Source organism: Periplaneta americana, chromosome 2 (assembly GCF_040183065.1).
Source record: "Periplaneta americana isolate PAMFEO1 chromosome 2, P.americana_PAMFEO1_priV1, whole genome shotgun sequence".
Classification (NCBI taxonomy): Eukaryota; Metazoa; Arthropoda; class Insecta; order Blattodea; family Blattidae; genus Periplaneta; species Periplaneta americana.
Genome location: NC_091118.1, coordinates 4,555,886 through 4,577,942, shown reverse-complemented (window position 1 = coordinate 4,577,942; position 22,057 = coordinate 4,555,886).

The following is a 22,057-nucleotide window of genomic DNA, read 5'->3' as shown; positions in this document are numbered from 1 at the left end:
AAATCGTTGAAATCGCTGTAGGCCGAATACGAAAGAAGCGAAATCGTTGAAATGGCTGTACGCAGAATACGAAAAATTTAAATAGTCGAAACCGCTGTAGGCTGAATACGAAAGTAGAGAAATCGTTGAAATCGCTGTAGGCTCAATACTAAAATTTGAAATCTTTGAAATCGCTGTAGGCTGAATACGAAAGAAGGGAAATCGTTGAAATCGCTGTACGCTGAATACGAAAAAGTGAAATAGTTGAAATCGCAGTACGCTGAATACATAAAAATGTGAAATCGTTGAAATAGCTGTACGCTGAATACGAAAGAAGAAAAATCGTTGAAATCGCTGTAGGCTGAATACGAAAGAAGAGAAATCGTTGAAATCGATGTAAGCTGAATACGAAAAAATGAAATCGTTGAAAATGCTGTTGTCTGAATACGAAACAAGAGAAATCGTTGTAATCGCTGTAGGCCGAATACGAAAAAGTGAAATCGTTGAAATCGCTGTAGGCTGAATACGAAAGAAGGGAAATCGTTGAAATCGCTGTACGCTGAATACGAAAAAGTGAAATCGTTGAAATCACTGTAGGCTGAATACGAAAGAAGAGTAATCTATGAAATCGCTGTACGCTGAATAGGAAAGTAGAGAAATCGTTGAAAACGCTGTACGCTGAATACGAAAAAGTGAAATCGTTGAAATCGCTGCAGGCTGAATACGAAGGAAGAGAAATTGTTGAAATCGCTGTATGCAGAATACGAAAAAGTGAAATCGTTGAAACCGCTGTAGGCTGAATACGAAAGAAGAGAAATCGTTGAAATTGCTGTACGCTGAATATTAAAAAGTGAAATAGTTGAAATCGCTGTAGGCGGAATACGAAAGAAGAGAAATCTATGAAATCGCTGTACGCTGAATAGGAAAAAAGAGAAATCGTTGAAATCGCTGTACGCTGAGAACGAAAAAGTAATTCGATGAAATCCGTGTAGGCTGAATACGAAAGAAGAGAAATCGTTCAAATCGCTGTAGGCTGAATACGAAAAAAGAGAAATTGTAGAAATCGCTGTACACTGAATACGAAAAAGTGAAATCGTTGAAATCGCTGTAGGCTGAATACGAAAGGAGAGAAATCGTTGAAATCGCTGCACGCTGAATTCGAAAAAGTGAAATAGTTGAAATAGCTGTAGGCTGAATACGAAAGAAGAGAAATCTTTGAAATCGCTATACGATGAATACGAAAAAGTGAAACTGTTTTAAACGCTGTAGGCTGAATACGAAAGAAGAGAAATCGTTGAAATCGCTGTACGCAGAATACGAAAATGTGAAGTCGTTGAAATCGCTGTAGGCTGAATACGAAAGAAGAGAAACCGTTAAAATCGCTGTACGCAGAATACGAAAAATTTAAAATCAATGAAATCCCTTTAGGCTGATTATGAAAGATGAGAAATCGTTGAAATCGCTGTAAGCTGAATACGAAAAAGTGAAATCGTTGAAATCCCTGTAGGCTGAATACGAAAGAAGAGAAATCGTTGAATTCGCTGTACGCTGAATACGAAAAAGTGAAATCGTTGAAATCGCTGTAGGCTGAATACGAAAGCGAAATCGTTGAAATCACTGTACGGTGAATACGAAAAAAGTGAAAACGTTGAAATCGCTGTAGGCTGAAAACGAAAGAAGAGAAATCGTTAAAAATCGCTATACGCCGAATACGAAAAAGTGAAATCGTTGAAATAGCTGTGGGCTGAATACGAAAGAAGAGAAATCGTTGAAATCGCTGTAGGCTGAATATGAAAGAAGAGAAATCGTTGAAAAATTGCTGTACGCAGATTACGAAAAAGTGAAATAGTTGAAATTGCTGTAGGCTGAATACGGAAGAAGAGAAATCGTTGAAATCGCTGTACACTGAATACGAAAGAAGAGAAATCGTTGAAACCGCTGTACGCCGAATACGAAAAAATGAAATCGTTGAAATCGCTCTAGGCTGAATACGAAACAAGAGAAATTGTTGAAATGGCTGAACGCTGAATACGAAAAAGCGAAGTCGTTAAAATCGCTGTAGGCTGAATACGAAAGAAGAGAAAACGTTGAAATCGCTGTACGCAGAATACGAAAAAGTGAAATCATTGATATCCTTTTAGGCTGAATACGAAAGATGAGAAATCGTTGAAATCTCTGTAAGCTGAAAACGAAAAAGTGAAATAGTTGAAATCGCTGTACGCTGAATACGAAAAAGTGAAATCGTTGAAATCCCTGTAGGCTGAATACGAAAGAAGAGTAATCGTTGAAATCGCTGTACGCTGAATACGAAAAAAGTGAAATCGTTGAAATCGCTGTAGGCTGAAAACGAAAGAAGAGAAATCGTAGAAATCGCTGTACGCTGAATACGAAAAAGTGAAATCGTTGTAGGCTGAATACGAAATAAGAGAAATCGTTGAAATCGCTGTACGCTGATTACTATAAAGTGAAATAGTTGAAATCGCTTTAGGTTGAATACGAAAGAGAAATCGTTGAAATCGCTGTACGCTGAATACGAAAAAGTGAAATCGTTGAAATCGCTGTAGTCAGAACACGAAAGAAGAGAAATCTATGAAATTGGTGTATGCTGAATAGGAAAGAAGAGAAATCGTTGAAATCGCTGTACGCTGAATACGAAAAAGAGAAATCGTTGAATTCGCCTTAGGCTGAATACGAAAGAAGAGAAGTCGTTGAAATCGCTGTACGCTAAATACGAAAAAGTGAAATCGTTGAAATCGCTGTAGGCTGACTACGAAAGAAGAGAAATTGTTGAAATCGCTGTACGCTGAATAGGAAAAAAGAGAAATCGTTGAAATCGCTGTACGCTGAATACGAAAAAGTGAAATCGTTGAAATCGCTGTAAGCCGAATACGAAAGAAGAGAAATCGTTGAAATCGCTGTACGCTGAATATTATAAAGTGAAATATTAGAAATCGCTGTAGGCTGAAAACGAAAGAAGAGAAAAAGTTGAAATCGCTGTACGTTGAATACGAAAATGTGAAATCATTGAAATCGGTGTATTCTGAATACGAAAGAAGAGAAATCGTTGAAATCGCTGTACGCTGAATACGAAAAATATGAAATCGTTGAAATCGCTGTAGGATGAAAACGAAAGGGAAATCGTTGAAATCGCTGTACGCTGAATACGGAAAAAGTGAAATCGTTGAAATCGCTGTAGGCAGAATACGAAAGAGGAGAAAGCTTTGAAATCGCTGCACGCTGAATACGAAAAAGTGAAATCGTTGAAATCGCTGTAGGCTGAATACGAAAGAAGAGAAATCGTTGAAATCGGTCTACGCTCAATACGAAAAACTGAAATAGTTGAAATCGCTGTAGGCTGAAAACGAAAGAAGAGAAATCGTTGAAATCGCTGTACGCTGAATACTAAAATGTAAAATCGTTGAAATCGCTGTAGGCTGAATACGAAAGAAGAGAAATCGTTGAAATCGCTGTACGCTGAATACGGAGAAAGTGAAATCGTTCAAATCGCTGTAGGCTGAATACGAAAAAAAAATCTTTGAAATCCCAGTACGCAGAATACAAGAAAGTGAAATAGCTGAAATCGCTGTACAATGAATACGAAAAAGTGAAATCGTTGAAGTCGCTGTACGCTGAGTACGAATGAAGAGAAATCGATGAAATCGCAATAGGCTGAATACGAAAGAAGAGAAATCGTTGAAACCGCTGTACGCTGAATACGAAAAAATGAAATCGTTGAAATCGCTCTAGGCTGAATATGAAACAAGAGAAATTGTTGAAATGGCTGAACGCTGAATACGAAAAAGCGAAGTCGTTAAAATCGCTGTAGGCTGAATACGAAAGAAGAGAAAACGTTGAAATCGCTGTACGCAGAATACGAAAAAGTGAAATCATTGATATCCTTTTAGGCTGAATACGAAAGATGAGAAATCGTTGAAATCTCTGTAAGCTGAAAACGAAAAAGTGAAATAGTTGAAATCGCTGTACGCTGAATACGAAAAAGTGAAAACGTTGAAATCCCTGTAGGCTGAATACGAAAGAAGAGTAATCGTTGAAATCGCTGTACGCTGAATACGAAAAAAGTGAAATCGTTGAAATCGCTGTACGCTGAATACGAAAAAGTGAAATCGTTGTAGGCCGAATACGAAATAAGAGAAATCGTTGAAATCGCTGTACGCTGATTACGATAAAGTGAAATAGTTGAAATCGCTGTAGGTTGAATACGAAAGAAGAGAAATCGTTGAAATCGCTGTACGCTGAATACGAAAAAGTGAAATCGTTGAAATCGCTGTAGGCTGAATACGAAAGAAGAGAAATCTATGAAATTGGTGTACGCTGAATAGGAAAGAAGAGAAATCGTTGAAATCGCTGTACGCTGAATACGAAAAAGAGAAACCGTTGAATTCGCTTGAGGCTGAATACGAAAGAAGAGAAGTCGTTGAAATCGCTGTACGCTGAATACGAAAAAGTGAAATCGTTGAAATCGCTGTAGGCTGACTACGAAAGAAGAGAAATTGTTGAAAACGCTGTACGCTGATTAGGAAAGAAGAGAAATCGTTGAAATCGCTGTACGCTGAATACGAAAAATTGAAATCGTTGAAATCGCTGTAAGCCGAATACGAAAGAAGAGAAATCGTAGAAATCGCTGTACGCTGAATATTATAAAGTGAAATACTTGAAATCGCTGTAGGCTTAAAACGAAAAAAGAGTAATCTATGATATCGCTGTACGCTGAATAGGAAAGAAGAGAAATCGTTGAAATCGCTGTACGCTGAATACGAAAAAGTGAAATCGTTGAAATCTCTGTAGGCTGAATACGAAAGAAGAGAAATCGTTGAATTCGCTGTAGGCTGAATATGAAAAAGTGAAATCGTTGAAATCGCTGTACGCTGAATACGAAAAAGTGAAATCGTTGAAATAGCTGTAGGCTGAATACGGGAGAAGAGAAACCGTTGAAATCGCTGTAGGCTGAATATGAAAGAAGAGAAATCGTTGAAAAATTGCTGTACGCAGATTACGAAAAAGTGAAATAGTTGAAATTGCTGTAGGCCGACTACGGAAGAAGAGAAATCGTTGAAATCGCTGTACGCCGAATACGGAAAAAGTGAAATCGTAGAAATCGCTGTAGGATGAATACGAAAGAGAAATCGTTGAAATCGCTGTACGCTGAATACGAAAAAGTGAAATCATTGAAATCGCTGTACGCTGAATACGAAAAAGTGAAATCGTTGAAATAGCTGTAGGCTGAATACGGGAGAAGAGAAACCGTTGAAATCGCTGTAGGCTGAATATGAAAGAAGAGAAATCGTTGAAAAATTGCTGTACGCAGATTACGAAAAAGTGAAATAGTTGAAATTGCTGTAGGCTGAATACGGAAGAAGAGAAACCGTTTAAATCGCTGAACGCTGAATACGAAAAAGTGAAATCGTTGAAATCGCTGTAGGGTGAATACGAAAGAAGATAAATCGTAGAAATCGCTGTACGCAGAATACGAAATAGTGATATCGTTGAAATGGCTGCACGCTGAATACGAAAAAAGAGAAATCGTTGAAAACGCTGTACGCGGAATACGAAAGAAAAGAAATCGTTGAAATCGCTGTAGGCTGAATACGAAAGAAGAGGAATCGTTGAAATCGCTGTACGCTGAATACGAAAATGTGAAATTGTTGAAATCGCTATAGGCTGAATACGAAAGAAGAGAAATCGATGAAATCGCTGTACGCTGAACACGAAAAATATGAAATCGTTGAAATCGCTGTAGGATGAAAACGAAAGAGAAATCGTTGAAATCGCTGGACGCTGAATACGAAAAAGTGAAATTGTTGAAATCGCTGTAGGCTGAATTCGAAAAAAGAGAAATCCGAAGAAATCGCTGTAGGCTGAATACGAAAGCAGAGAAATCGTTGAAATAGCTGTACGCAGATTACGAAAATGTGAAATAGTTGAAATCGCTGTAGGCTGAATACGAAAGAAGAGAAATCGTTGAAATCGCTGTACGCTGAATACGAAAAAGTGAAATCGTTGAAATCACTGTAGGCTGAATACGAAAGAAGAGAAATCTATGAAATTGCTGTACGCTGAATAGGAAAGTAGAGACATAGTTGAAATCGCTGTACGCTGAATACGAAAAAGTGAAATCGTTGAAATCGCTGTAGGCTGAATACGAAGGAAGAGAAGTTGTTGAAATCGCTGAAAGTAGAATACGAAAAAGTGAAATCGTTGAAATCGCTGTTGGCTGAATACGAAAGAAGAGAAATCGCTGAAATTGCTGTACGCTGAATATTAAAAAGTGAAATAGTTAAAATCGCTTTAGCCTGAATACGAAAAAGTGAAATCGTTGAAAACTCTGATGGCTGAATAAGAAAGAAGAGAAATCTATGAAATCGCTGTAAGCTAAATACGAAAAAGTGAAATCGTTGAAATCACTGTAGGCTGAATACGAAAGAAGGGAAATCGTTGACATCGCTGTACGCAGAATACGAAAAAGTGAAATCGTTGAAATCCCTGTAGGCAGAATACGAAAAAGTGAAATCGTTGAGATCGCTGTAGGCTGAATACGAAAGAAGAGAAATCGTTGAACAATTGCTGTACGCTGAATACGAAAAAGTGAAATAGTTGAAATTGCTGTAGGCTGAATACTAAAGAAGAGAAATAGTTGAAATCGCTGTACGCAGAATACGAAAAAGTGAAATCGTTGAAATCGCTGTGGGCTGAATACGAAAGAAGAGAAATCGTAGAAATCGCTGTACGCTGAATACGAAATAGTGATATCGTTGAAATGGCTGCACGCTGAATACAAAAAAGAGAAATCGTTGAACAATTGCTGTACGCTGAATACGAAAAAGTGAAATAGTTGAAATTGCTGTAGGCTGAATACTAAAGAAGAGAAATAGTTGAAATCTCTGTACGCAGAATACGAAAATGTGAAATTGTTGAAATCGCTGTAGGCTGAATACGAAAGAAGAGAAATAGTTGAAATCGCTGTACGTTGAATACGAAAAAGTGAAGTAGTTGAAATCGCTGTAGGCAGAATACGAAAGAAGAGAAATCGTTGTAATCGCTGTACGCTGAGTACGAAAAAGTGAAATCGTTGAAATCGCTGTAGGCTGAATACGAAAGAAGAGAAATCTATGAAAACGGTGTACGCTGAATAGGAAAGAAGAGAAATCGTTGAAATTGCTGTACGCTGAATACGAAAAAGTGAAATCGTTGAAATCGCTGTAGGCTGAATACGAAAGAAGAGAAGACGTTGAAATCGCTGTACGCTCAATACGAAAAAGTGAAATCGTTGCAATTGCTGTAGGCTGACTACGAAAGAAGAGAAATCGTTGAAATCGCTGTACGCTGAATAGGAAAGAAGGGAAATAGTTGAAATCGCTGTACGATGAATACGAAAAAGTGAAATCGTTGAAATCGCTGTAGGCCGAATACGAAAGAAGAGAAATCGTTGAAATCGCTGTACGCTGAATATTAGAAAGTGAAATAGTTGAAATCGCTGTAGGCTGAATACGGAAGAAGAGAAATCTATGAAATCGCTGTACGCTGAATAGGAAAGAAGAGAAATCGTTGAAATCGCTGTACGCTGAATACGAAAAAGTGAAACGTTGAAATCTCTGTAGGCTGAATACGAAGGAAGAGAAATCGTTGAAATCGCTGTAGGCTGAATAGGAAAAAGTGAAATCGTTGAAATCGCTGTAGACTGAATACGAAAGAAGAGAAATAGTTGAAAAATGCTGTACGCTGAATACGAAAAAGTGAAATCGTTCAAATGGCTGTAGGCTGAATACGAAAGAAGAGAAATCGTTGAAATCGCTGTACGCTGAATACGGAAAAAGAGAAATCGTTGAAATCGCTGTAGGATGAACACGAAAGAAGAGAAATCGTTGAGATCGCTGTACGCTGAATACGAATAAATGAAATAGTTGAAACCGCTGTAGGCTGAAAACGAAAGTAGAGAAATTGTTGAAATCGCTGTAGGCTGAATACTAAAATGTGAAATCTTTGAAATCGCTGTAGGCTGAATACGAAAGACGGGAAATCGTTGAAATCGCTGTACGCTGAATACGAAAAAGTGAAGTAGTTGAAATCGCAGTACGCTGAATACATAAAAAAGTGAAATCGTTGAAATCGCTGTACGCTGAATACGAAAGAAGAAAAATCGTTGAAATCGCTGTAGGCTGAATACGAAAGAAGAGAAATCGTTGAAATCGCTGTACGCTGAATACGAAAAAATGAAATCGTTGAAAATGCTGTTGTCTGAAAACGAAACAAGAGAAATCGTTGTAATCGCTGTAGGCTGAATACGAAAAAGTGAAATCGTTGAAATCGCTGTAGGCTGAATACGAAAGAAGGGAAATCGTTGACATCGCTGTACGCAGAATACGAAAAAGTGAAATCGTTGAAATCCCTCTAGGCCGAATACGAAAAAGTGAAGTCGTTGAAATCCGTGTAGGCTGAATAAGAAAGAAGAGAAATCGTTCAAATCGCTGTAGGCAGAATACGGAAAAAGAGAAATTGTTAAAAAATTGCTGTCACTGAATACGAAAAAGTGAAATCGTTGAAATCGCTGTAGGCTGAATACGAAAGGAGAGAAATCGTTGAAATCGCTGCACGCTGAATACGAAAAAGGGAAATAGTTGAAATAGCTGTAGGCCTAATACGAAAGAAGAGAAATCGTTGAAATCGCTGTACGCTGAATACGAAAAAGTGAAACAGTTGAAATCGCTGTAGGCTGAATACGAAAGAAGAGAAATCGTTGAAATCGCTGTACGTTGAATACGAAAAAGTGAAATCGTAGAAATCGCTGTAGGCTGAATACGAAAGAGGAGAAATCGTTGAAATCGCTGTACGCAGAACACGAAAAAGTGAAATCGTAGAAATCGCTGTATTCTGAATACGAAAGAAGAGAAATTGTTGAAATCGCTGTACGCTGAATACGATAAAATGAAATCGTTGAAATCGCTGTAGGCTGAATACGAAACAAGATTAATCGTAGAAATCGCTGTACTCAGAATACGAAAAAGTGAAATCGTTGAAATCGCTGATGGCTGAATACGATTGAAGAGAAATCTATGAAATCGCTGTACGCTGAATAGGAAAGTAGAGAAATCGTTGAAATCGCTGTACGCTGAATACGAAAAAGTGAAGTCGTTGAAATCGCTGTAGGCTGAGTACGAAGGAAGAGAAGTTGTTGAAATCGCTGTAAGCAGAATACGTAAAAGTGAAATCGTTGAAATCGCTGTAGGCTGAATACGAAAGAAGAGAAATCGTTGAAATTTCTGTACGCTGAATATTAAAAAGTGAAATAATTGAAATCGCTGTAGCCTGAATACGAAAAAGTGAAATCGTTGAAATCGCTGATGGCTGAATACGAAAGAAGAGAAGTCTATGAAATCGCTGTACGCAGAATAGAAAAAAGAGAAATCGTTGAAATCGCTGTACGCTGAATACGAAAAAGTGAAATCGTTGAAATCGCTGTAGTCCGAAAACGAAAGAAGAGAAATCGTTAATAATCGCTGTACGATGAATACGAAAAAGTGAAATCGTTGAAATCGCTGTAGGCTGAATACGGAAGAGAAATCGTAGAAATCGCTGTAGGCTGAATACGAAAGAAGAGAAATCGTTGAAAAATTCCTGTACGCTGATTACGAAAAAGTGAAATAGTTGAAATTGCTGTAGGCTGAATAAGAAAGAAGAGAAATAGTTGAAATCGCTGTACGCTGAATACGAAAAAGTGAAATCGTTGAAATCGCTGTGGGCTGAATACGAAAGAAGAGAAATTGTTGAAATCGCTGTACGCCGAATACGAAAATGTGAAATTGTTGAAATCGTTGTAGTCTGAATACGAAAGAAGAGAAATAGTTGAAATCGCTGTACGTTGAATTCGAAAAAGGGAAATCGTTGAAATCGCTGTAATCTGAATAAGAAAGAAGAGAAATCGTTGAAATCGCTGTACTCAGAATACGAAAAATGTGAAATCGTTGAAATCGCTGTAGAATGAAAACGAAAGAGAAATCGATGAAATCGCTGTACGCTGAATACGAAAAAGTGAAATCGTTGAAATCGCTGCATGCTGAATACGAAAAAGTGAAATAGTTTAAATAACTGTAGGCTGAATACGAAAGAAGAGAAATCTTTGAAATCGCTATACGCTGAATAGGAAAAAGTGAAATCGTTGAAATCGTTGTAGTCTGAATACGAAAGTAGAGAAATCGTTGAAATCGCTGTACGCTGAATACGAAAAAGTGAAATCGTTGAAATCGCTGTAGGCTGAATACGAAAGAGAAATCGTTGAAATCGTTGTAGGGTGAATACAAAAAAAGTGAAATTGTTGAAATCGCTGTAGGCTGAAAACGAAAGAAGAGAAATCGTTAAAAATCGCTGTACGCTGAATACGAAAAAGTGAAATCGTTGAAATCGCTGTAGGCTGAATACGAAAGAAGAGAAATCGTTGAAATAGCTGTAGGCTGAATACGAAAGAAGAGAAATCGTTGAAAAATAGCTGTACGCTGATTACGAAAAAGTGAAATAGTTGAAATTGCTGTAGGCTGAATACGAAAGTAGAGAAATCGTTGAAATTGTTGTACGCTGAATACGAAAAAGTGAAGTAGTTGAAATCGCTGTAGGCAGAATACGAAAGAAGAGAAATCGTTGTAATCGCTGTACGCTGAGTACGAAAAAGTGAAATCGTTGAAATCGCTGTAGGCTGAATACGAAATAAGAGAAATCTATGAAAACGGTGTACGCTGAATAGGAAAGAAGAGAAATCGTAGAAATCGCTGTTCGCTGAATACGAAAAAGTGAAATCGTTGAAATCGCTGTAGGATGAATACGAAAGAAGAGAAGACGTTGAAATCGCTGTACGCTCAATACGAAAAAGAGAATTCGTTGCAATTGCTGTAGGCTGACTACGAAAGAAGAGAAATCTTTGAAATCGCTATACGCTGAATAGGAAAGAAGAGAAATAGTTGAAATCGCTGTACGCTGAATAAGAAAAAGTGAAATCGTTGAAATCGCTGTAGGCCGAATACGAAAGAAGAGAAATTGTTAAAATCGCTGTACGCTGAATATTAGAAAGTGAAATAGTTGAAATCGCTGTAGGCTGAATACGGAAGAAGAGAAATCTATGAAATCGCTGCAGGCTGAATACGAAAAAGTGAAATCGTTGAAATCGCTGTAGGCTGAACACGAAAGAAGAGAAATCGTTGAAATCGCTGTACGCTGAATACGAAAAATTGAAATAGTTGAAACCGCTGTAGGCTGAAAACGAAAGTAGAGAAATTGTTGAAATCGCTGTAGGCTGAATACTAAAATGTGAAATCTTTGCAATCGCTGTAGGCTGAATACGAAAGACGGGAAATCTTTGAAATCGCTGTACGCTGAATACGAAAAAGTGAAATAGTTGAAATCGCAGTACGCTGAATACATAAAAAAGTGAAATCGTTGAAATCGCTGTACGCTGAATACGAAAGAAGAAAAATCGTTGATATCGCTGTAGGCTGAATACGAAAGAAGAGAAATCGTTGAAATATCTGTACGCTGAATACGAAAAAAGGAAATCGTTGAAAATGCTGTTGTCTGAATACGAAACAAGAGAAATCGTTGTAATCGCTGTAGGCCGAATACGAAAAAGTGAAATCGTTGAAATCGCTGTAGGCTGAATACGAAAGAAGGGAAATCGTTGACATCGATGTACGCAGAATACGAAAAAGTGAAATCGTTAAAATCCCTGTAGGCTGAATACGAAAAAGTGAAATCGTTGAAATCCGTGTAGACTGAATAAGAAAGAAGAGAAATCGTTCGAATCGCTGTAGGCTGAATACGGAAAAAGAGAAATTGTTGAAATCGCTGTACACTGAATACGAAAAAGTGAAATCGTTGAAATCGCTGTAGGCTGAATACGAAAGGAGAGAAATCGTTGAAATCGCTGCACGCTGAATACGAAAAAGTGAAATAGTTGAAATAGTGTAGGCCTAATACGAAAGAAGAGAAATCGTTGAAATCGCTGTACGCTGAATACGAAAAAGTGAAACAGTTGAAATCGCTGTAGGCTGAATTCGAAAGAATAGAAATCGTTGAAATCGCTGTACGTTGAATACGAAAAAGTGAAATCGTTGAAATCGCTGTAGGCTGAATACGAAAGAGGAGAAATGGTTGAAATCGCTGTACGCAGAACACGAAAAAGTGAAATCGTAGAATTCGCTGTATTCTGATACGAAAGAAGAGAAATTGTAGAAATCGCTGTACGCTGAATACGATAAAATGAAATCGTTGAAATCGCTGTAGGCTGAATACGAAACAAGATTAATCGTAGAAATCGCTGTACGCTGAATACGAAAAAGTAAAATCGTTGAAATCGCTGTAGGCTGAATTCGAAAAAAGAGAAATCGTTGAAATCGCTGAAGGCTGAATACGAAAGCAGAGAAATCGTTGAAATCGCTGTACGCTGATTACGAAAATGTGAAATAGTTGAAATCGCTGTAGGCTGAAAACGAAAGAGAAATCGTTGAAATCGCTGTACGCTGAATACAAAAAAGTTAAATCGTTGAAATCACTGTAGGCTGAATACGAAAGAAGAGAAATCTATGAAATCGCTGTACGCTGAATAGGAAAGTAGAGAAATCGTTGAAATCGCTGTACGCAGAATACGAAAAAGTGAAGTCGTTGAAATCTCTGTAGGCTGAATACGAAGGAAGAGAAGTTGTAGAAATCGCTGTAAGCAGAATACGTAAAAGTGAAATCGTTGAAATCGCTGTAGGCTGAATACGAAAGAAGAGAAATCGTTGAAATTTCTGTACGCTGAATATTAAAAAGTAAAATAGTTGAAATCGCTGTAGCCAGAATACGAAAAAGTGAAATCGTTGAAATCGCTGATGGCTGAATACGATTGAAGAGAAATCTATGAAATCGCTGTACGCTGAATAGGAAAAAAGAGAAATCGTTGAAATCGCTGTACGCTGAATACCAAAAAGTGAAATCGTTGAAATCGCTGTAGGCTGAAAACGAAAGAAGAGAAATCGTTAATAATCGCTGTACGATGAATACGAAAAAGTGAAATCGTTGAAATCGCTGTAGGCTGAATACGAAAGAAGAGAAATCGTAGAAATCGCTGTAGGCTGAATACGAAAGAAGAGAAATCGTTGAAAAATTGCTGTACGCTGACTACGAAAAAGTGAAATAGTTGAAATTGCTGTAGGCTGAATACGAAAGAAGAGAAATAGTTGAAATCGCTGTACGCTGAATACGAAAAAGTGAAATCGTTGAAATCGCTGTGGGCTGAATACGAAAGAAGAGAAATCGTTGAAATCGCTGTACGCAGAATACGAAAATGCGAAATTGTTGAAATCGTTGTAGTCTGAATACGAAAGAAGACAAATAGTTGAAATCGCTGTACGTAGAATTGGAAAAAGTGAAATCGTTGAAATCGCTGTAATCTGAATAAGAAAGAAGAGAAATCGTTGAAATCGCTGTACGCAGAATACGAAAAATGTGAAATCGTTGAAATCGCTGTAGGATGAAAACGAAAGAGAAATCGTTGAAATCGCTGTACGCAGAATACGAAAAAATGAAATCGTTGAATTCGCTGCACGCTGAATACGAAAAAGTGAAAAAGTTGAAATAACTGTAGGCTGAATACGAAAGAAGAGAAATCTTTGAAATCACTATACGCTGAATACGAAAAAGTGAAATCGTTGAAATCGTTGTAGTCTGAATACGAAAGAAGAGAAATCGTTGAAATCGCTGTACGCTGAATACGAAAAAGTGAAATCGTTGAAATCGCTGTAGGCTGAATACGAAAGAGAAATCGTTGAAATCGCTGTAGGGTGAATACAAAAAAAGTGAAATTGTTGAAATCGCTGTAGGCTGAAAACGAAAGAAGAGAAATCGTTAAAAATCGCTGTACGCTGAATACGAAAAAGTGAAATCGTTGAAATCGCTGTAGGCTGAATACGAAAGAAGAGAAATCGTTGAAATCGCTGTAGGCTGAATACGAAAGAAGAGAAATCGTTGAAAAATAGCTGTACGCTGATTACGAAAAAGTGAAATAGTTGAAATTGCTGTAGGCTGAATACGAAAGAAGAGAAATCGTTGAAATCGTTGTACGCTGAATACGAAAAAGTGAAATCGTTGAAATCGCTATAGGCTGAATACGAAAGAGAAATCGTAGAAATCGCTGTACGCTGAATACGAAATAGTGATATCGTTGAAATGGCTGCACGCTGAATACGAAAAAAGGGAAATCGTTGAAAACGCTGTACGCGGAATAGGAAAGAAGAGAAATCGTTGAAATCACAGTAAGCTGAATCCGAAAGAAGAAGAATCGTTGAAATCGCTCTAGGCTAAATACGAAACAAGAGAAATCGTTGACATCGCTGTACGCTTAATACGGAAAAAGTCAAATCGTTGAAATCGCTGTAGGCTGAATACGAAAGAGGGAAAATCGTTGAAATCGGTGTATTCTGAATACGAAAGAAGAGAAATCGTTAAAATCGCTGTAGGCTGAATACGAAAGAAGAGTAATCGTTGAAAAATTGCTGTACGCTGATTACGAAAAAGTGAAATAGTCGAAATTTCTGTAGCCTGAATACGAAAGAAGAGAAATAGTTGAAATCGCTGTACGCTGAATACGAAAAAGTGAAATCGTTGAAATCGCTGTGGCCTGAATACGAAAGAAGAGAAATCTATGAAATCGCTGTACGCTGAATAGGAAAAAAGAGAAATCGTTGAAATTGCTGTACGCTGAATACGAAAAAGTGAAATCGTTGAAATCGCAGGAGGCTGAATACGAAAGATGAGAAAGCGTTGAAATCGCTATAGGCTGAATACGAAAAAGTGAAATCGTTGAAATTGCTGTAGGCTGAATACGAAAGAAGAGAAATCGTTGAAATCGCTGTAGGCTGAATACGAAAGAAGAGAAATCGTTGAAAAATTGCTGTACGCTGATTACGAAGAAGTGAAATAGTTGAAATTGCTGTAGGCTGAATACGAAAGAAGAGAAATCGTTGTACGCTGAATACGAAAAAGTGAAATCGTTGAAATCGCTGTACGCGGAATAGGAAAGAAGAGTAATCGTTGAAATCACAGTAAGCTGAATACGAAAGAAGAAGAATCGTTGAAATCGCTCTAGGCTAAATACGAAACAAGAGAAATCGTTGAAATCGCTGTACGCTTAATACGGAAAAAGTGAAATCGTTGAAATCGCTGTAGGCTGAATACGAAAGAGGGGAAATCGTTTTAATCGGTGTATTCTGAATACGAAAGAATAGAAATCGTTAAAATCGCTGTAGGCTGAATACGAAAGAAGAGAAATCGATGAAAAATTGCTGTACGCTGATTACGAAAAAGTGAAATCGTTGAAATCGCTGTGGCCTGAATACGAAAGAAGAGAAATCTATGAAATCGCTGTACGCTGAATAGGAAAAAAGAGAAATCGTTGAAATCGCTGTACGCTGAATACGAAAAAGTGAAATCGTTGAAATCGCAGGAGGCTGAATACGAAAGACGAGAAAGCGTTGAAATCGCTATAGGCTGAATACGAAAAAGTGAAATCGTTGAAATCGCTGTAGGCTGAATACGAAAGAAGAGAAATCGTTGAAATCGCTGTAGGCTGAATACGAAAGAAGAGAAATCGTTGAAAAATTGCTGTACGCTGATTACAAAAAAGTGAAATAGTTGAAATTGCTGTAGGCTGAATACGAAAGAAGAGAAATCGTTGTACGCCGAATACGAAAATGTGAAATGGTTGAAATCGCTGTAGGCTGAATACGAAAGAAGAGAAATCGTAAAAATCGCTGTACGCAGAATACGAAATAGTGATATCGTTGATATGGCTGCACGCTGAATACGAAAAGAGAGAAATCGTTGAAAACGCTGTACGCGGAATAGGAAGGAAGAGAAATCGTTGAAATCGCTGTAGGCTGAATACGAAAGAAGAGGAATCATTGAAACCGCTCTAGGCAGAATACGAAACAAGAGAAACCGTTGAAATCGCTGTACGCTTCATACGGAAAAAGTGAAATCGTTGAAATCGCTGTAGGCTGAATACGAAAGAGGAGAAATCGTTGAAATCGCTGTGGGCTGAATACGAAAGAAGAGAAATCGTTGAAATCGCTGTACGCTGAATAATAAAATGTGAAATCGTTGAAATCGCTGTAGGCTGAATACGAAAGAAGAGAAATCGTTGAAATCGCTGTACGCTGAATACGGAGAAAGTTAAATCGTTGAAATCGCTGCAGGCTGAATACGAAAAAAAAATCGTTGAAATCGCTGTTCGCAGAATACGAGAAAGTGAAATAGTTGAAATCGCTGTACAATGTATACGAAAAAGTGAAAACGTTGAAATCGCTGTACGCTGAATACGAAAGAAGAGAAATCGTTGAAAAATAGCTGTACGCTGATTACGAAAATGAGAAATAGTTGAAATTGCTGTAGGCTGAATACGAAAGAAGAGAAATCGTTGAAATCGTTGTACGCTGAATACGAAAAAGTGAAATGGTTGAAATCGCTATAGGCTGAATACGAAAGAGAAATCGTAGAAATCGCTGTACGCTGAATACGAAATAGTGATATCGTTGAAATGGCTGCACGCTGAATACGAAAAAAGAGAAATCGTTGAAAACGCTGTACGCGGAATAGGAAAGAAGAGAAATCGTTGAAATCACAGTAAGCTGAATACGAAAGAAGAGGAATCGTTGAAATCGCTCTAGGCCATATACGAAACAAGACAAATCGTTGAAATCGCTGTACGCTTAATACGGAAAAAGTGAAATCGTTGAAATCGCTGTAGGCTGAATACGAAAGAGGAGAAATCGTTGAAATCGGTGTATTCTGAATACGAGGGAAGAGGAATCATTGAAACCGCTCTAGGCTGAATACGAAACAAGAGAAATCGTTGAAATCGCTGTACGCTTAATACGGAAAAAGTGAAATCGTTGAAATCGCTGTAGGCTGAATAAGAAAGAGGAGAAATCGTTGAAATCGCTGTAGGCTGAATACGAAAGAAGAGAAATCGTTGAAATCGCTGTACGCTGTATAATAAAATGTGAAATCTTTGAAATCGCTGTAGGCTGAATACGAAAGAAGAGAAATCGTTGAAATCGCTGCACGCTGAATACGAAAAAGTGAAAAAGTTGAAATAACTGTAGGCTGAATACGAAAGAAGAGAAATCTTTGAAATCGCTATACGCTGAATACGAAAAAGTGAAATCGTTGAAATCGTTGTAGTCTGAATACGAAAGAGAAATCGTTGAAATCGCTGTACGCTGAATACGAAAAAGTGAAATCGTTGAAATCGCTGTAGGCTGAATACGAAAGAGAAATCGTTGAAATCGCTGTAGGGTGAATACAAAAAAAGTGAAATTGTTGAAATCGCTGTAGGCTGAAAACGAAAGAAGAGAAATCGTTAAAAATCGCTGTACGCTGAATACGAAAAAGTGAAATCGTTGAAATCGCTGTAGGCTGAATACGAAAGAAGAGAAATCGTTGAAATCGCTGTAGGCTGAATACGAAAGAAGAGAAATCGTTGAAAAATAGCTGTACGCTGATTACGAAAAAGTGAAATAGTTGAAATTGCTGTAGGCTGAATACGAAAGAAGAGAAATCGTTGAAATCGTTGCACGCTGAATACGAAAAAGTGAAATCGTTGAAATCGCTATAGGCTGAATACGAAAGAGAAATCGTAGAAATCGCTGTACGCTGAATACGAAATAGTGATATCGTTGAAATGGCTGCACGCTGAATACGAAAAAAGGGAAATCGTTGAAAACGCTGTACGCGGAATAGGAAAGAAGAGAAATCGTTGAAATCACAGTAAGCTGAATCCGAAAGAAGAAGAATCGTTGAAATCGCTCTAGGCTAAATACGAAACAAGAGAAATCGTTGAAATCGCTGTACGCTTAATACGGAAAAAGTCAAATCGTTGAAATCGCTGTAGGCTGAATACGAAAGAGGGGAAATCGTTGAAATCGGTGTATTCTAAATACGAAAGAAGAGAAATCGTTAAAATCGCTGTAGGCTGAATACGAAAGAAGAGTAATCGTTGAAAAATTGCTGTACGCTGATTACGAAAAAGTGAAATAGTCGAAATTTCTGTAGCCTGAATACGAAAGGAGAGAAATAGTTGAAATCGCTGTACGCTGAATACGAAAAAGTGAAATCGTTGAAATCGCTGTGGCCTGAATACGAAAGAAGAGAAATCTATGAAATCGCTGTACGCTGAATAGGAAAAAAGAGAAATCGTTGAAATCGCTGTACGCTTAATACGGAAAAAGTGAAATCGTTGAAATCGCTGTAGGCTGAATAAGAAAGAGGAGAAATCGTTGAAATCGCTGTAGGCTGAATACGAAAGAAGAGAAATCGTTGAAATCGCTGTACGCTGTATAATAAAATGTGAAATCTTTGAAATCGCTGTAGGCTGAATACGAAAGAAGAGAAATCGTTGAAATCGCTGCACGCTGAATACGAAAAAGTGAAAAAGTTGAAATAACTGTAGGCTGAATACGAAAGAAGAGAAATCTTTGAAATCGCTATAAACTGAATACGAAAAAGTGAAATCGTTGAAATCGTTGTAGTCTGAATACGAAAGAGAAATCGTTGAAATCGCTGTACGCTGAATACGAAAAAGTGAAATCGTTGAAATCGCTGTAGGCTGAATACGAAAGAGAAATCGTTGAAATCGCTGTAGGGTGAATACAAAAAAAGTGAAATTGTTGAAATCGCTGTAGGCTGAAAACGAAAGAAGAGAAATCGTTAAAAATCGCTGTACGCTGAATACGAAAAAGTGAAATCGTTGAAATCGCTGTAGGCTGAATACGAAAGAAGAGAAATCGTTGAAATCGCTGTAGGCTGAATATCGAAAGAAGAGAAATCGTTGAAAAATAGCTGTACGCTGATTACGAAAAAGTGAAATAGTTGAAATTGCTGTAGGCTGAATACGAAAGAAGAGAAATCGTTGAAATCGTTGCACGCTGAATACGAAAAAGTGAAATCGTTGAAATCGCTATAGGCTGAATACGAAAGAGAAATCGTAGAAATCGCTGTACGCTGAATACGAAATAGTGATATCGTTGAAATGGCTGCACGCTGAATACGAAAAAAGGGAAATCGTTGAAAACGCTGTACGCGGAATAGGAAAGAAGAGAAATCGTTGAAATCACAGTAAGCTGAATCCGAAAGAAGAAGAATCGTTGAAATCGCTCTAGGCTAAATACGAAACAAGAGAAATCGTTGAAATCGCTGTACGCTTAATACGGAAAAAGTCAAATCGTTGAAATCGCTGTAGGCTGAATACGAAAGAGGGGAAATCGTTGAAATCGGTGTATTCTAAATACGAAAGAAGAGAAATCGTTAAAATCGCTGTAGGCTGAATACGAAAGAAGAGTAATCGTTGAAAAATTGCTGTACGCTGATTACGAAAAAGTGAAATAGTCGAAATTTCTGTAGCCTGAATACGAAAGGAGAGAAATAGTTGAAATCGCTGTACGCTGAATACGAAAAAGTGAAATCGTTGGAATCGCTGTGGCCTGAATACGAAAGAAGAGAAATCTATGAAATCGCTGTACGCTGAATAGGAAAAAAGAGAAATCGTTGAAATCGCTGTACGCAGAATACGAAAAATGTGAAATCGTTGAAATCGCTGTAGGATGAAAACGAAAGAGAAATCGTTGAAATCGCTGTACGCAGAATACGAAAAAATGAAATCGTTGAATTCGCTGCACGCTGAATACGAAAAAGTGAAAAAGTTGAAATAACTGTAGGCTGAATACGAAAGAAGAGAAATCTTTGAAATTGCTATACGCTGAATACGAAAAAGTGAAATCGTTGAAATCGTTGTAGTCTGAATACGAAAAAAGAGAAATCGTTGAAATCGCTGTACGCTGAATACGAAAAAGTGAAATCGTTGAAATCGCTGTAGGCTGAATACGAAAGAGAAATCGTTGAAATCGCTGTAGGGTGAATACAAAAAAAGTGAAATTGTTGAAATCGCTGTAGGCTGAAAACGAAAGAAGAGAAATCGTTAAAAATCGCTGTACGCTGAATACGAAAAAGTGAAATCGTTGAAATCGCTGTAGGCTGAATACGAAAGAAGAGAAATCGTTGAAATCGCTGTAGGCTGAATACGAAAGAAGAGAAATCGTTGAAAAATAGCTGTACGCTGATTACGAAAAAGTGAAATAGTTGAAATTGCTGTAGGCTGAATACGAAAGAAGAGAAATCGTTGAAATCGTTGTACGCTGAATACGAAAAAGTGAAATCGTTGAAATCGCTATAGGCTGAATACGAAAGAGAAATCGTAGAAATCGCTGTACGCTGAATACGAAATAGTGATATCGTTGAAATGGCTGCACGCTGAATACGAAAAAAGGGAAATCGTTGAAAACGCTGTACGCGGAATAGGAAAGAAGAGAAATCGTTGAAATCACAGTAAGCTGAATCCGAAAGAAGAATCGTTGAAATCGCTCTAGGCTAAATACGAAACAAGAGAAATCGTTGAAATCGCTGTACGCTTAATACGGAAAAAGTCAAATCGTTGAAATCGCTGTAGGCTGAATACGAAAGAGGGGAAATCGTTGAAATCGGTGTATTCTGAATACGAAAGAAGAGAAATCGTTAAAATCGCTGTAGGCTGAATACGAAAGAAGAGTAATCGTTGAAAAATTGCTGTACGCTGATTACGAAAAAGTGAAATAGTCGAAATTTCTGTAGCCTGAATACGAAAGAAGAGAAATAGTTGAAATCGCTGTACGCTGAATACGAAAAAGTGAAATCGTTGAAATCGCTGTGGCCTGAATACGAAAGAAGAGAAATCTATGAAATCGCTGTACGCTGAATAGGAAAAAAGAGAAATCGTTGAAATCGCTGTACGCTGAATACGAAAAAGTGAAATCGTTGAAATCGCAGGAGGCTGAATACGAAAGATGAGAAAGCGTTGAAATCGCTATAGGCTGAATACGAAAAAGTGAAATCGTTGAAATTGCTGTAGGCTGAATACGAAAGAAGAGAAATCGTTGAAATCGCTGTAGGCTGAATACGAAAGAAGAGAAATCGTTGAAAAATTGCTGTACGCTGATTACGAAAAAGTGAAATAGTTGAAATTGCTGTAGGCTGAATACGAAAGAAGAGAAATCGTTGTACGCTGAATACGAAAAAGTGAAATCGTTGAAATCGCTGTACGCGGAATAGGAAAGAAGAGTAATCGTTGAAATCACAGTAAACTGAATACGAAAGAAGAAGAATCGTTGAAATCGCTCTAGGCTAAATACGAAACAAGAGAAATCGTTGAAATCGCTGTACGCTTAATACGGAAAAAGTGAAATCGTTGAAATCGCTGTAGGCTGAATACGAAAGAGGGGAAATCGTTTTAATCGGTGTATTCTGAATACGAAAGAATAGAAATCGTTAAAATCGCTGTAGGCTGAATACGAAAGAAGAGAAATCGTTGAAAAATTGCTGTACGCTGATTACGAAAAAGTGAAATCGTTGAAATCGCTGTGGCCTGAATACGAAAGAAGAGAAATCTATGAAATCGCTGTACGCTGAATAGGAAAAAAGAGAAATCGTTGAAATCGCTGTACGCTGAATACGAAAAAGTGAAATCGTTGAAATCGCAGGAGGCTGAATACGAAAGATGAGAAAGCGTTGAAATCGCTATAGGCTGAATACGAAAAAGTGAAATCGTTGAAATCGCTGTATGCTGAATACGAAAGAAGAGAAATCGTTGAAATCGCTGTAGGCTGAATACGAAAGAAGAGAAATCGTTGAAAAATTGCTGTACGCTGATTACAAAAAAGTGAAATAGTTGAAATTGCTGTAGGCTGAATACGAAAGAAGAGAAATCGTTGTACGCCGAATACGAAAAAGTGAAATTGTTGAAATCGCTGTAGGCTGAATACGAAAGAAGAGAAATCGTAAAAATCGCTGTACGCAGAATACGAAATAGTGATATCGTTGATATGGCTGCACGCTGAATACGAAAAAAGAGAAATCGTTGAAAACGCTGTACGCGGAATAGGAAGGAAGAGAAATCGTTGAAATCGCTGTAGGCTGAATACGAAAGAAGAGGAATCATTGAAACCGCTCTAGG